The sequence below is a fragment of the Pempheris klunzingeri genome, chromosome 8 (assembly GCF_042242105.1).
Source record: "Pempheris klunzingeri isolate RE-2024b chromosome 8, fPemKlu1.hap1, whole genome shotgun sequence".
Taxonomy (NCBI): domain Eukaryota; kingdom Metazoa; phylum Chordata; class Actinopteri; order Acropomatiformes; family Pempheridae; genus Pempheris; species Pempheris klunzingeri.
This window is the reverse complement of record NC_092019.1, coordinates 27,004,114-27,020,789: the sequence shown is the minus strand read 5'-3', so window position 1 is coordinate 27,020,789 and position 16,676 is coordinate 27,004,114.

Genomic DNA, 16,676 nt, shown 5'->3' with positions numbered 1-16,676 from the left:
TGTGGAAGCAGCTCCAGTTGCTTAGCTAGCTTAGCTCACACCTGGCTAGCCAGCTGCTAGCAGAGCAGCAATCAATCAAACAATATTTATTTATATAGCGCCAATTCATAACAGCGTTATCTCAAGACGCTTTCCATACAGAGCAGGTCTAGACCAAACTCTTGAATTAAGAGAGAGACCCAATGATTCAGGAATTCAAAATTCAGGATTCAAGAATCCCCACATGAACAGGCATCAGATATTATATTGGCCAACAGTGGCAGGAAAAACTCCCCTTTAACGGGAAGAAACCAGGCCCCGATGTGGGCGGCTTTCTGTCAGGGTATGTGTTGGGTCGAGGTTTTAAACTCTAGAACACGAGCAGCAGCGTTCTGGACCAGCTGGAAAGTCTTTAATGACTTATTGGAGCAGCCTGATTATAAGGAGTTGCAATAGTCCAACCTAGAAGTGACAAATGCATGGACTAATTTTTCTGCATCATCTATAGTCAAGATGGACCTGATTTTAGCAATATTACATAGATGGAAAAAGGCAGTTCTGGAAATCTGTTTTATGTGGGAGTTAAAGGACAAATCCTGATCAAAGATAACTCCCAGATTCCTCAGAGTGGAGCTGGAGGCCAGAGTAATGCCATCCAGAGTAGTTATGTTGTTAGAAAAGGTGTCTCTAAGGTGTCTGGGGCCAAGCAGAATAACTTCAGTTTTATCTGAGTTTAGCAGCAGCATGTCTTTAAGACAGACTTGAAGTTTAACCAACTGATTGGATTCATCTGGCTTTATTGATGAATATAATTGGGTATCATCTGCATAACAGTGGAAATGAATGGAGTGCTTCCTGATAATATTACCCAGAGGAAGCATATATAAGGTGAATAGTATCGGTCCAAGCACTGAACCTTGTGGATCTCCATGTCTAACTTTAGCGTGGACAGAGGACTCATTGTTAACACGTACAAACTCAAATCGATCTGGTCATTGGTATCAAACACAGCACTCAGATCTAACAAGACAAGTACAGAGAGAAGTCCTCTGTCTGATGCCATAAGGAGGTCGTTTGTAACCTTCAATAGTGCTGTCTCTGTGCTATGGTTCACTTTAAAACCTGACTGAAAATCCTAGAATTTAGAAAATTACACAGCTGGTTGGCTACTACTTTCTCAAGGATCTTGGAGAGAAAGGGAAGGTTGGATAAAGGTCTATAGTTGCCTAATACACCTGAATTAAGAGTAGGCTTTTTCAGGAGAGGTTTAATTACTGCTACTTTAAAGGACTGCGGTACGTATCCTGTTAGTAAAGACGTGATAATTAAGGGCAGGACTTCCTTAAGTAGCCCAGTAGGAATGGGGTCTAGGAGACGTGTAGACTGTTTGGAACAGAGCTTAGTTGTTAGCCGTCTGCATGCGCTAACATGTCAGAGCAGGTCTGAAGCCAAGTTACTAGGGATTGTTTCATTATTGATATATTATTGATTATTTATGCAAAATAAAATAATTAGAGTGGACCACGGTGGTGAAGTCATCGATGACAATAACATGGAGCTCGTAACGAAACCAATAATATCCAGTTAATACACAGACCATGGAGCTACAGGTGTGACTACACCTAAGTGACACTGTGGAGATCAGGTAAAGATGGATACACAGACTGATGGACAGGTGGGCTGACGGACAGGTGGGCAGCGATCAGCAGACAGCATCATCATGTGACCAGTGAACGACTGTCAGTCTGTAATGTTTCGCTTCAAATAATAATATAAGTTTAATAATAAGTAAGTAATATATAATAAATTATACATATATATATATTATGATAATATTAAGTTTTATGAAGGTGTGTTTTAGTATTAAAATAAGTATTGTATGTATTCTTTTTTATGTAAGCAGATATTGTATTTCAAATAATTAGTATGATAAATTGTCATTGCTATTGATATAGTATACTTTCTATATCACTCTGTAATAATACATCATATTCTTTGGGTCAGTATCTTTGTCAGTTATGTGATTGTATGTTGAGGATGGCAATTGGTGCTTTAATAAGTAATTCATCTACCAGAAAATACTGAGAAATGATTGTCATATAGTGTATAATCTAGTATTTAGTATAGTCTAATATGTTCAGAAAAATTAAATGTCTTTACTATAGTGCAGCCTTTAAGACCAGAAAATGGCATTTAGTTTCAGTCAAAATCTAATAATAATTATTTATGTCGCAATGTTAATTATATCAATATATTACCAAAGCCTACCACTGAAGCCTGAAATACAGTTTAACGTGACATGTTGGACCATTTTACGAAGTTTACCTGGTTGTGTCATTTGTTCTGACAGGACAATGGCCCAACTTTTGGATCCACTGTTGGTGGCTCTGAATGCACAGGTCAGGAGGTGGATATGTGTAATGTATGATATTGTACTGTATATTAATTAATAATAATAATATACCGTGAATTTATTCTTAAAGCTAATTTATATAAATTTAGAGAAATTACCCACAGTAAGTCAGGTTTTTCTTAAGTCCACAACCAAAGGAGAAAAAATAAATATTTAAACTAGCTCCTCTACTGCTTCCTGCTTCTCTTGAAACACCCTTCCTCCAGGCTACTTTTATGCATATGCATGAAGTTGTCCATCATAACTGGCAACGCTCGAAATTGCATAGAGGGAAAAACCCCATAGCCAAAAATTATGGTGCATCTCTTCAGTGCCATTTGGACAGGATTAGCTTCTCCAAGGGTTGTCACTTAATATCACCCCATAATTGAAAATTATATGAACAGCAAGGTTCATATCATTCAGTTCTTTTTCCTTCTAGCTTAATAAGAAAAATCACTGCCAAGGGTATAATCTAAGGTATCAAAGGACATGTGTCCCTCTATACAAAATTCCCCTCAATGATAAATAGTGATTTTAGGAAGATGCCTAATGTAAATGAAGCATGTCAAAGATTGACCAGCCTGAAGCTGGTGTTGTTACTTCATCTTGAAAAGAATTAACCTTTTCATCTTCTGTAGTTTGTTTGGAGTTGCTGATATGACAGATGGCTTTAACCCTGAACAGAAGACAGAGGTAGGATATGTCAGCTTTTCTCGGCTCCTAAATTGAAAGTTAAACCAGTTGTGTACACGCATGTATGGAATCCCGTTTCCGCCAGTGAAAAAAAAAGAGGAGATAAAAAGTCATAATTACGAGATAAGAAAGTCATAATTACGAGATAAAAAGTCGAAATTACGAGAAAGGAAATGCGCATGCGCTTCAGTTGTACCGACAGAGCAGCAGTTCTTTGTATGAATCCTGTATAGTTTGACACAGAAATGGACTGCCAGTACATTGAGGACTACTTTAAACGGGGCTTTACAACGGATGAAATACTTAATTTACTCTCTGATTTGCATGGGATTATACTGAGCAAACGCACACTAGAAAGGATTTTAAGCAAGAAGAACCTTTGGCGTAGAAAGAATAAGACGGATGTGGCAGAAGTAGCATCCTTCATTGAGCAACAGCAGGAAACATCTGGTCAGTGTCATGTATATAGATGGATGCACCAAAAGTGTTGGTTACATGGAATTGTGACTGACAGAGAGACAGTCTGATGTTTGTTACGGCTTTTGGATGGGGGAGGTATGGATCTGAGGTCAAGAAACAGACTGGAGGCGTGTTTACCACAGTTGTGGTCCGAACTGTGTCTGGCACATTGATGGCTATGACAAGCTTAAGCCATTTGGAATTGCAATCAGTGGATGTATTGACGGATTTTCCAGAAAGATGATATGGCTTGAAGCTTATAAAACAAACAATGACCCAAAAACTATTGCTGGATACTTTATGGATGCAGTGATTAATGCTGGTGGGTGCCCTGCTAGACTCAGACTTGATTTAGGAACAGAAAATGGCCATATAGCGGAAATGCAGCGGTTTTTGATTTTCTCTGAGAACCAAGCTGAGAGGGACTGTAACCTTTGGTCCCAGCACTGGAAACCAGCGCCTTGAACGATGGTGGCTGATCTTACGAAGTGAGTGCGTCCAGTTCTGGATTGACCAATTTGACAAACTGAGAGTAGATGGCTATTTCTCCGACAACTTCTTGGACAAGTCCTTGATCCAGTTTTGCTTTCTTCAGACAATACAGGCAATTGACAAAGTGTGAGACGAAGACCTTTCCAATTAGATTTTAAGTCACAAATAACCATGTGCAAAAGAAAGTAATTCACTGTTTTTTTTGTGCAGAGAGCATATATAAACAATAATGTAAGATGCAACAGAATAGCTCTGCATCAAATAAGTGGGCATCATTGTCTATCCATCATTGTCCCGTGTGATGAATGTCATGAAATGATTAAGCAAAAGCACTTTTGTGTTTTGGGTTCTTCTGCAGCATTTTGATAGCTGTAAAAATATAACTGCAACATTAACTGGCCTGCAGTGACTTAAATTTGATTTTTTTTTCCTAAATTATTTTCTAATAGTTGTTGAATATTATATTAAGAACTTTATGAGGTTGTAATGACATGGAACAACCACAGAGTCTGTCAGGTCCACAACTCACGATCACCTCATGGACGTCCCTCCATTCTACATGCAGTCCCTCACCTTTATGGAGGCAGGGATTATTTGCACCACGTGGACCTGGAAAAAGCCCAAGTCTGCCTTGAAGAATGTGTGTTTAAGGACTTCCCTGTGATGAAGACTGTGGGGGTGTGGGCTGGTTTTGCGCCAGTGTAGCATGATCTCTCGTTCTCCCGTGGATTCCCCAGCACTCACAGACCACCACCAGACGATCCGACTCACAATTCTCTTTTTATTATTTTTGTTTTCATACACACAGTTCACTCCCTGCAGTGAGGTTCGGTCCGTCTGTCCCTTGGCCCAGGCACGGCGGAATGTCCGGCCCTCGTGTCTCCTGGTTGTATCTTCTTTTTTTTGGGTCCCGGCGTGCTACTGCTTAAATAGGGAGAGAGGTAATTTACTGCACCTGTTCCCAGGTGCGCTGGTGCTACTTACCTCTCTCCTGCACCATCTCCTGGGCCAGTCCTGCACCTCTCTCCGTTGCAGCTGAGCGCAAAACCAGCCCACACCCCCACAAAGACATTTTCCATATCTGTGTGGACCTGATGTCAGAGTATGATCTGAGAATAACAAATTATGTGTTTGAAACAGCAAATCTCTACATCACACTTAGACAGCTGATATACAATGAACTGGATTTAGATCATTAACTGTCTTGGGTCTGTAACAGTGTATATTTACAAAGTCTTTCATTTTTTATTTCGTCTTCCATTCCAACCAAATATTACAGTCAGACTGAAATTGTCAAAATCATTTTTTGAACTGCGATAACTGCAAAGATAAAAAGCTTAGCTATAAAATTAATGTTGTAACAAATATTTCCAGGTCAAAATAGATACAAAAAGTACTTTAGTGGTCTAACATTTAGGATTTGTAAAAGCAGAGTAAAAATGAAAAATGCAGACACGTATTCACTAACTTTGTTAAAACATTTAATTCCAGGACACAACACAGCAAACATGGTTAAATTTTCTTTTGCCACGGCAGGGAACCTTTGGTAGTAGCCCATGTATGTGTATGAATGATTGACAATGCCCAGCTATCTTTTGTAGAGAACAATAACTTGCTTATTCTTTTGTAAAGAAAAACGTTTTACATGAAAATATTTTGAGACTCTCTCTCTCTGAACTTCCTTGTGTTTCAGTCAGAAAGCTGAAAGCAGTTGATGTTTTATGTGCATAGTAATTTCAAAGAAGTAAACTTGTAACAATAGCAGTTATGTGAACATAATGAAAAGCCTTTAATTATGAATGAAATGAAAACAATACAAATAAGCAGTCTTGGTATATCTGTAAGCAGCTAAATGCAGTTTCTTTTGGTACCCTTTGTGACATGGGCTCACTTATGTGCACACAAGTCATAAACTAAACTTGACATAAAATGCTGCTGAAATGAACTGTTAGTACACTTTGGACTGCATTAAATGTGGATTTACATCACATAAAATACTTAAAGCAAGGTTATACTGAACACACACACACACACACACACCCGAAAGGTGTTATTTAACAAGAAGCACCTCTCGTGTAGAGAAACTGTTGTGGCAGAGGTGGCAACCATTATTGAACAACTGGAAATATCTTGTCAGTATTACTGAAAACCAAATGATTGAACGGCAGTGGTGGATCTTGTGAAATGACTATCCAAAACGATCCTTTCTCAAAAAGTCAAGAGTCAGTTCTTGTTCCTGTAATCTGCATACATTAAACAATGTCCATTACCCACATGTTGCTCTCCAAGACTTTATTCATTTCATGTCTAAAATCTGGGTAGCTGTCATAACTGACTGGCAGCTCCAAGTAACAGCCACACGTATGAGCCACAGGTCTTCTCTGAAATCCCTGAACCTGTGTGAAGCTGACAGTAATACTCTTCCCTGTGAACAAGTCTGATCCAGTGCAAAATCTAAGGAAAGATGGTAGGTGCTTGGTGTCTGACTCTCTAAGGTATGCAGCCATATACTTGACAATTTGTTTCTCCTGAACATTTGGGGAAGTGGGGTAAGTGATTGATCTTGTGATCTTTCGCGAAGTTGGCTGTAGCTCCTCATAGATGGCTGTAATGCCTTTCAAGTCTGATTTAACAGGTCCAAGTGTGTTGCTCCACTGTTCGATCACAAAAGCGGGCTCTTGAATCAGTTTTTGATGGGCAATCTCCTGCAAGATTTGCTCCTGCTGTTGGAAGCCTGCGACAGTTGTGAATATCCATGATTTCCAACAGTTCTTCGTGGTCAACATTTTCAAAATCTGAACGACAAGATTCTAAGATCACTCGGTCAGACTCTCTAGAAGCACAGGTGAAAGCTTTACAGGAAGATACTTCTCTTTTTGCCAGCCAAATGTGATAATTCTGCCAACACTTTCCCATTCTTGTTTGCCAAAATCATGACGTAGGTACTGCTCATAAAAGTCATTCCAAAATTCTGACAGGACATCTCTCAAAACCACCTCCATCATCTACGGCCTTTTCAAGCTTACCATCAGGAAGCAGAACTGTAAACTAATTGTAACTGTCCAAGATACTTTCCTCAGAAAACACTTGAATAAGTTCTTTCAGTATCTGTCCACGATGAAGAACAATCATTTTCTTGACTCTTTCTCTCTGATTGGCTTGCTCTTGCACCATATCCATGGAATGTGGCAAGGGTGATTCAAAAGATGGCTCCTGAGACTCTCTCAAGGTATCATCAAGACTGACTAACTCCATCCCAGAGACATTTTCTGGGGGGAAAGTTACAATGCCACTATCTTCTAAAGCATCAACATGAAGTGTTGTTTCATGTTCTACCAAGAATGATGCATCAGTTGGGTTGACTGTCATGTAAGAATTGCTTGTATTTGCAAATACTGTGGTGTTTTCAACATGAATGACATCTGAAGTATCTATCCCCACATCATCTGTTGCAAAGGTGTCAGGGTTATGGATGTCAGGTCTGTGATGTGTTTGTTCACCATCTTGTGCAGCAGGATCAGTATTTTGTTCCTCCACATTAATGTGACTGACAATGTCCCTCTTCTTGGTTGTTAAATAGAAACGCAAGAGAGGTAACTTTGTCTTTTCATACAGTTCACCAACAGTGATTCCATCTTCTAATGAATTCTGCTGAAAGTCCGATAAGTCAACGTCTAAATCAGCAATGCTGCCCTCTGAATTTTTTCCACCTGGAAAAAACAACTCAACAGCTTTTTCAGTTAAGTTCTGTTTGTTACTGTCTTTTGGGACATTCATTTTTCTGGTTCCCCCACCCTTTTTGGTGCGAACTTGCACAAACGTGTCTTCTCTGAAATGCAGCCATCCCATTTCAATTTTTCAGTAATTCTTCTCAGCATTCTTTGCAGGGTTTTGATGTTCTCTAACAAACCCTTGCTCAAGATCACCTTTGCTTTTTGAAAGCTTTCCTCTGAGTCTTCTTCCTTCCGTCTGCAGAATCCAAGAACAGCTATTCGATCACCATAGGATGACCATAGGATGGTCTCTTAGCTGGTCACCTGTCATGAAGTGTATGACACTGGAATCAATCTAAATTAAAGAAGTATACATTTTTAGGTCAAGTTCAATGAATGACCACAAACACACACCTTTGTGTAACACCAGATATCATACAACAAGGTACAACAAATGTTAGAATTGCCAGAATTTAGCATTTCCCATATTAAGTACCTTCTCCTGTTCCATTCGTTGTATGTTTTCTTCAGGCACATGCCGAGATCTTAAGTAGTTGCTCAGCTCCTCCATGGTGTAACACTGATCTCTGCACCTCTGCTGAATAAAATCAAAGCTTAAGTGACCTTAAAGCAATTAAATCTGTATTTACTTTTTTGCAAAATATTTTTTTAACCCGGGTGCTCAATACATTATCAATATGATATACATAAGTGTAAAACTACAAGCACCTGTTTACATGTTATTTGTAAATATGAAAATGGTTTATGTTATGAATTTGTTGGCAATGTAAATGGTCTGGATTTATGTCAGCAATTTGCAGTAAAAAGGGGTTTATACAAAAGGGTTATTATTTGCTTGTACTGGTATCATATGATAAAATTAGCCAGTACTCAAGGCCTTGCTGTACATATTATAAATTATATATGCCTTTGTTTTTACTGCCAACAATCTGTCACATTCAAACATGTTACTAATGACCATTTTCAAGATTCTCATGTTATCGCACAACAATAACCGTCTAATTGCTGGTATGCTTGTAACCGTTCATACATTTTCTATGAATTTGTGTGCAACCTGCCCAAGTTAGGGCAAGACTAAAGAGTGCAAGGAAGGAGCCGATCCAGTCACTCATCTTCAACTGTGCCAATAGGCATCGTCTTCCAGGTGCTACAGGTATCTAACGTTAGCATTGCAACCATTAGCATGTGCCAAACAATAACAATTAAACAAACGACTAACGTCTAACGATCATTCCCCAGTGACGTTTTAACTACTGTAGGTGTTCAAGCATGTCATAAAACTTACCAACTTTTGATTTAAAACTTTTGTGGATGTTGGACTGACGTAAAGCAAGTCCCTGCAGCAGCAGCAGCAGCAGCAGCAGCAGCAGAGCTGACACTGTAACGAAGACCACAGAGTTAGACATTAGAAGATAATTTCAAAGCCACATTAAAGAAATTCTCGCAACTTGTTTTGCTCCCTGCAACAATGAACTAATTTTATATTTCAAAGCTCTATCATGCAGTCATGAAGTCACTTGTAATAGCGACCTTTCAACCACAGGATGGCGTCATTGCTGTAGCTGGACAAGCAAGGCGTTCATGGACCCCTTTCTCTGTCGGTACAACTGAAGCACGTGCGCATTTCCTTTCTCGTAATTTCGACTTTTTATCTGGTAATTATGATCTTTTATCTCGTAATTTCGACTTTTTATCTCGTAATTATGACTTTTTATCTTGTAATTTTGGCTTTTTTTCTCGTAATTTCGACTTTTTATCTCGTAATTATGACTTTGTTATCTCGTACTTTCGACTTTTTATCTCGTAATTATGACTTTTTATCTCATCTTTTTTTTTTTTCACTGGCCTAAACACAACGGTTATACTACACTTTTTTGTAAGGTACATTTGTCTCATCAGTGACCACATTGTTAGTAAGTAGTTAGTTCCCTGTTAGTCAGTGGTTAGTTTCCTGGTAGTCAGTAGTTAGTAGTCTTGTTAGTTTTGTAAAAACTAGTGCAGACTTCCATCAAAGTCCCCTGTGTGGCGTTTTTCATCACTTCAGAGGCCCAAATCACTGCAGTAGTTTGAGCAGTACTCCAAAGCTCCAGTGACAATGACAACACCATCATCCTCAACCCCACTCCAGCTAATGTGGACAAGGACTCATGTGTCCCTGAGCTCAGTAGAACCGACTTTGTAAATCTACTTTCAAAACTTCACATGCTAACATGGGAAGTGCCATGCGCCTGTCATGTGACTGTTGTCACATGTTTTCCTGCATCGAAGACACAGTGAACACTGATTAACAGCCATATGTCTGCCACTGTGACAGGAGTCTGCTGAAAAATATCATCACAGTATTCACAGTAGTTGGGTTTGTGTGATCAGCAGCTGCTGTGGAGGCTATCTGTGCAGTGGTGCTGGTCCCTCAGACAGAGCACCTGGAGCACAGCACATACTGCAGTAGATAGTAGCTGACCGCACTGACAGACATTCACTGCCTCTGGTTTTCAAAAGGTGTCTGAGAATCATGGAGTCAGAGGTCAGTCTTAGGAGGATTCACTGATGTTCTTCATATTTATACATATATTTTTGCTGCAGTGATTTAAAACAGCAAATGTTTGTGGGCATCAGAAATTTTGTGAATTAGTGTACAATATTTGTTTTACATTTACATACAATAATAAATATTGTGTGCATTTAAAAGTATTTATGCAGAGAGAAATATATTTCTGAATCTTTCTGTGTGCATTCATCACTCAATGAGCTCTGAAAGCTGCTGGGCAAAAGGTAATTCACCCATTTAAAAATCCCATCTTTGGTTTACTTTAAAATGATTACATTAACCATTTACCACCTCAGTTTTACAATGTGGATGAACAAAAAATGCCATTATTATTTACTATTAGTACTAGTACCTTGACTAAACTAAGAAAGCACATGGCCACTATGTCCAAGGTCCTCAACTTAAAGGACAATGAAATGGATGACCTTGCAGACTTCCTCGGCCTTGACATCAGAGTCCATTGCCAGTATTATAGGCTGCCTGAAGGCACATTACAGCTGGCGAAGATCAGTAAAGTTCTTATAGCCATGGAACGAGGGCAGTGTTGTGGCAGATCCTTGTGCATCACAAGGTAACACAAACCTATGTAAATAACTAAATAATTTATTTAATTATTTGATTTAATTTAATAACAGCTTTAGTTACAGATTACAGTCCTGCATCCCCTCCTGTCCAGTGAAAACTACCTATCTCCACATTTGTTGGTGGTTGGTGTGATAAACTGAACAATGAAGAGTTTCTTTTTCCGGGCTGAGAAAGTCCTTCTCCCTCTAATGATGAATCAACTGTGATAACCTTCTGAGATCAGTTGGGAAATTCATCATCACACAGCTTAAAACATGCTGGTTTTCTTGCTTGAAATGCATGGTTCTCACATGACAGCAACACGCTGAAACATCTGCAGCAGCAAAATGACTCATTAACACAACAGGAAGAGACGTCAGACAGAACTGATAATACTTACATACTTTTAGCTAGATGCGGTTTTGAATGCAGGATTTTACCTTACAGTTGAATAGTTTCACCGTTTGGTATTAGTATTAGGATCTGAGTACTTCTTCCACCCCGTAGAATACTTAGGACAGTCCACCCTGTAGCATTACAGAAGTACACGATCATATCAGCCACTCAGCCCCGACTCCAGCCCTGCTCCTCTACCACTGACCTTTTATGCAGTACTGATTTTTTATATGGTTAAAGTGCTCTGTAATAGTTTTACCCATATATTTGCTGTGTTTAGCAGAGAAAATGGCTGTGGACAGTGATGCCTCAGACAGACTGTGATGGATGCTGTTCCTTGTTCACCTTCATCTTTGTCTTCATTTTCTTCTCCATCTTCACAATCATCAGGTATGTAGACAACAGTTTACAGGGAATAATAATGAACCTAGAAAATCTAAATATTCTAAAGAAAAGTGTGCTTATTGACATTTGGGAGTTCCAGTAGCTGTTATGTTTGATTTATGATGATGTTGGTTGCTAGGGAATTGCTAGACAGTAATTAGGTAATACACTAGGTCATAATAGTGTGATGCTTTCAGACTAATAAAAATGAGGAGAGGATATATGTGATAAAAATACTGTTCCTTGAGCAAACTCAGTGGTAACAGTAGTAGTAATATATATGAAAGATATGTAAGTGTGTTGCTTACTAAAAGATAGCTAATATGTTTACAGACAAATCAGGGGTGAAAAAGAAATCCACTACTGAAGCTGGACAAAACAATGATCCACATCCACACAAAGGTAATGATATTTATAGCAATCGGTAAGAAAACGTGAGAAATATGGATCATTTCTGATAAACTTGAATGAAATAATAATAATAATACATTTTATTTAAGGGCGCCTTTCAAGGCTCTCAAGGTCGCCGTACAAAATACTAATAAAAAGTGCATGAATGAAAGTTTTTACTTGAAAAGAGAGTACACACTGTCCAGTGTCCACTGTCCATTACAACCTTATTATTATCATGCCTTTCACATAGCTTTAATTTTGTTTAATTACATTTCCTAATAGTAAAACACCACAGAAAAGTTTGTTCTGTGGCCACCAACAGAAAGTAGAGACTATATACAGATATATTGAAAGTCAATTCTTCTCATGTGTTAATAGAGAGATCAGATGGACAGGTGCCACTGGTTGGGGATGTCTCTGGCAATCACAAACATGCAAAAAAGGTAAACTGTTCAAAGTTTTCTCTAGTGGCTGATGGAGTGCTGGTACACATAATCTCCATTCATAGGTATAGCTATACCTACAGTATACTGCTGTTTCATGTATCACAGACACCGTTGCTGCAGATACTTCTGCCAGTGCTACTACAGGTTGTTCTACTAGTACATCTAGTGATGTCTGTGCTGCTGCTGTGGTCTGGAACTGTTGTCATTACAGCTTCATTATAAATTGGTGCTGTCACATCACAGGAAAACTTTATGTTTGTCTCTTTGAATAACATTAAGTTGCTGTCTCCTTTTGTCCAAGGTCATCACAAACCAAAAGAAGGAAGTGGACTGATGAAGAGATCCAGGCTGTGGAGAAACCGCTCATGGTCCTCCCGGACCTGATGAAGGTTCCTGGGAAAGCTGACTCAAGTCTCAAGTGCATTGAAGCTGCACCAGTAGCACTTCAAGACAGGAGTTGGCAGGGAGTAAAATTTCATGTAGAAAAAAAAACGTGTTGACGCTTCAAAGCAAGATTCTGTTAAACAACTCCACATCACTGTCTGGTTGAACCCAAATACAGGCTAAACATCAGTAAGTCAACACCATCTATTTCTTTATATACATGATGCTTATTCTATGCAGACCTATAGGAACTAAAGGAGTACAACAGTATAAATGGATTCACTTTGTTACAACACAGTCAATTCCCAACCTCTTCAACATTAATTCTCAAGCCCACCAATCAGTTAACCAGCCTACATCATCAGCTGAAGATTCATCACTCACAAGAGCAAATGGAGGGACTCCAATGGATTCAGAAACTGATGCTGTTAAAGGACTACTACTGTACTAATCTACAGTTTGTAGAAGATAGAGGTTCTGGCAAATCATTCTTTGGTAAACTAAAACTGCAATGTATGGTTATACTTTTACTGATGCTATCTGGAAATGTTCAGCCTAACCCAGGGCCTACCATCTCTATGCATTGTCTCTCAACTCCATCAGATTTTAAAAGTAGAACTGGTCTTGGTTTTATACATTTAAATGTTAGAAGTCTTGTCCCCAAGATGGCTATGATCAGAATCTGGGCAAATACAACAAACGCTGACATAATGGTTCTATCAGAAACTTAGCTTATGAAATCCATAACAGATGACTCCATTTTTATTGATGGTTATTAAATGTACAGAACTGATACGGTAGGTAAAGGAGGAGGGGTCGTCATGTATGTCAAATCAAAATTCATTAGCTCAGTTTCCTTGTCAGTCCTTGTCAAACCTAAAGAGCTTGAGATCCTGGCGATCAAAGGAATCTCATATCACGGTGGCTGGCTGTTACAGACCACCCATCTGCATCAAAAGATGCCTTCAAATCCATATCAGATATTCTACATGATTTAAAATGTTTCTGAATTCATCCTTATGGGTGATTTAAATTGGGACTGGCTCTCCTGGACCTCAGATTGTTTTAAAGAATTGTGTGACTCTTTAAACCTTGTGCAACTCATTAATGCACCAACAAGGCCAAATCTTAAGTTAGAAAATAAATCTACCTTGCTTGACCTAAGTATAACAAATGCATCTCATAAATACTCCTCAATTGGCATATTTTGTAATGATGTCAGTGATCACTGTACAATTGCCTGTGTTAGAAATACAAAAATCCCCAAGGCCAAACTGTGTTTTATTTTTACTTCCTGCATGACTTGTACAATAGTAACCTTGGCAGAGTCACTCTAATTCCTGAGGTTGAGCTGGCATGGAATTATTTTCACTCAACTTTCCTGTCTATTTCTAATAAGCATGTTCCTATTAAGAAGTTCAGGGTTAGTGATAGGGAAAATCCCTGGTTTTCAGAAAGTTTATCAGAGCTAATTCATTTAAGAAACAACTTCTGGAAACTTCTGGAAAGTAATCAAATCCTTGTCAAATACTAACGCTGTTTCAAGCCTTCCTGACAACATCCTGGTTGGTTCAACTGAATTAAAGGACAAAGCTGCTATTGTGAATCAGTTTAAGAAACACTATATCAGTGCAGGGTCTATGTCTGACAGCCTATATGTAAATACCTCGGAGTCTAGTCCAGAATTATTTGTTTTAAACCCATCTCAGTCACCCATGTTCACAAAGCCCTAAAAGACATTGACCACAAAAAATCTGCAGGTCCAGTCAACCTGGATCCTTACCTCTTAAAGATAGCTGCAGACATTATTGCTGAGCCTATTACGCATATTTTCAATTTAAGTCTCAAACAAAACATAATACCTACAATTTGGAAAGCTGCATACGTTCTTCCCTTACATAAAGGTGGAGACCTTTCTGAGTTAAACTACTATCGTCTTAACTTTCAGTACTGGCTAAGATCCTTGAATCTCAGGTCAATTTACAGCTGAAACAGTTTTTATCTCATAATAACATTTTATGTGAGCATCAGTCTGGTTTTAGAAGTGGTCACAGTACAATCACTGCTGCCATGGCTGTGACTAATGATCTCATTGGTGCCGCCGTATTTGTAGATCTGTCAAAAGCGTTTGATTCAGTGGGTCATGAACTACTTCTAGACAGAGAGATGCTGGCTTTGGTTCCAAGGCTCTTAAATGGTATAAAAATGACAGAACTGCTTGAAGTGTATTCAAGCAGAGGGCTACAAATCAGATTTTCTTGAGTTAACTAAAGGTGTGCCCCAAGGTTCCATTTTGGCTCCTATCTTATTTTCTATTTTTATAAATGATTTAGGTAAAGACATTCAAGCCAAATAGCATTTATATGCGGATGATACAATCGTCTATACATCTGCTCCCTCTGCAGCACAGGCGATAGAAGAAGATAGAAGAAGATAGAAGAAGTTCAGACTGCATTCAGTTATTACAAAGAGCTTTGAAGGATCTAAAATTGGTTTTAAACGCTCAGAAAACAAAGTTTATGATTCTATCAAAGGATCGCTTACAAAACTTTGACAATCTAGGAATTCTTACATCTGATGGTACATTGATTGAAAGGATGTCCGCTTATAAGTACTTGGGAATATGGATTGATGAAAAGCTTTCATTTAATGTTCATATCTTTAGTTTAGTTAAGAAACTCAAATTGAGCATTGCTTTTATTTTAGAAATAAAACATGTTTCACATTCTCTGCAAAGAAAAAACTCATCGAAACCACCTCTTTATCTGTGATTGATTATGGTGATATACTGTACAGCCATGCAGCCTCCTCCACCTTAAAGAGACTCAATTCAGTGTATCCTGCTTCACTGTGTTTCATTTCAAATACAAAATCTCTCACTCACCACTGTATTCTCTATGATTTGGTTGGCTGGACATCACTAAGTATTCGTAGACAACAACGCTGGCATATGTTCATCTATGAAGCTCTTCTGGGCAAACTCCCAGAATACCTCAGCACCCTTCTCACCATCAGCTCTAGTAGTTACCATCTGCGCGCCTCCACTTTTATTAGACTTTGGCAAAACAGAGTTTTCCTATCATGCACCATGGTCATGGAATAACCTTCAAAAACCTCTTAAACTAGAAACATTCATATCCATGAATGAGTTGAAGAGTATCATAAAGAATGCACTGAAGGCACTAGAATTTAAAATAAAGTACATTTATATTATACAGAGCAGTCAGTAGAGGTTGTAATAAGCACTTGACAGTTTGTTAAAAGCACTGATAGGTTTGGCAGTGAAAGTATGAAGTTACAGTATTACAGTTTGCACTGGTACAGTGATATCAAGTACAGTATATCTTTTTTTCATATACTGTATCTGAAAGATATCATGCAACCTTGTTGGAAGTCATGCACGTACCTTTGAAATAAAACTCTGAAGTTCGAACGTTGTGAATTGAGAGTGGAGTCCAGTTTGCACAGATCATTAGTCAATACACAAATACAAGAGCAAATGATTATGATGCTGACACAATATAAAAATAATTAAAAATCATATGATACAAACGACGCTCTCTCTTTCATAAACCTCTTTATTCTTAAAACTTTCCCTGCATTGCTTACTGTATACAGACTTGTAAATGAGTATGAATAAATAGTTAAGTCAAATATTTAACAGTGCCCCCTGGTGGTGGTAAGACAAAATAGGAGCACCCCCACCAGGATAGAAAAATCAGACAAGTAAACAATTTTCAAACTTGAGAAATGTTGATAACTAAATTTTAAAGGTTTTTGGGATCCCAGGCCCCAATAAAAAATGTGGG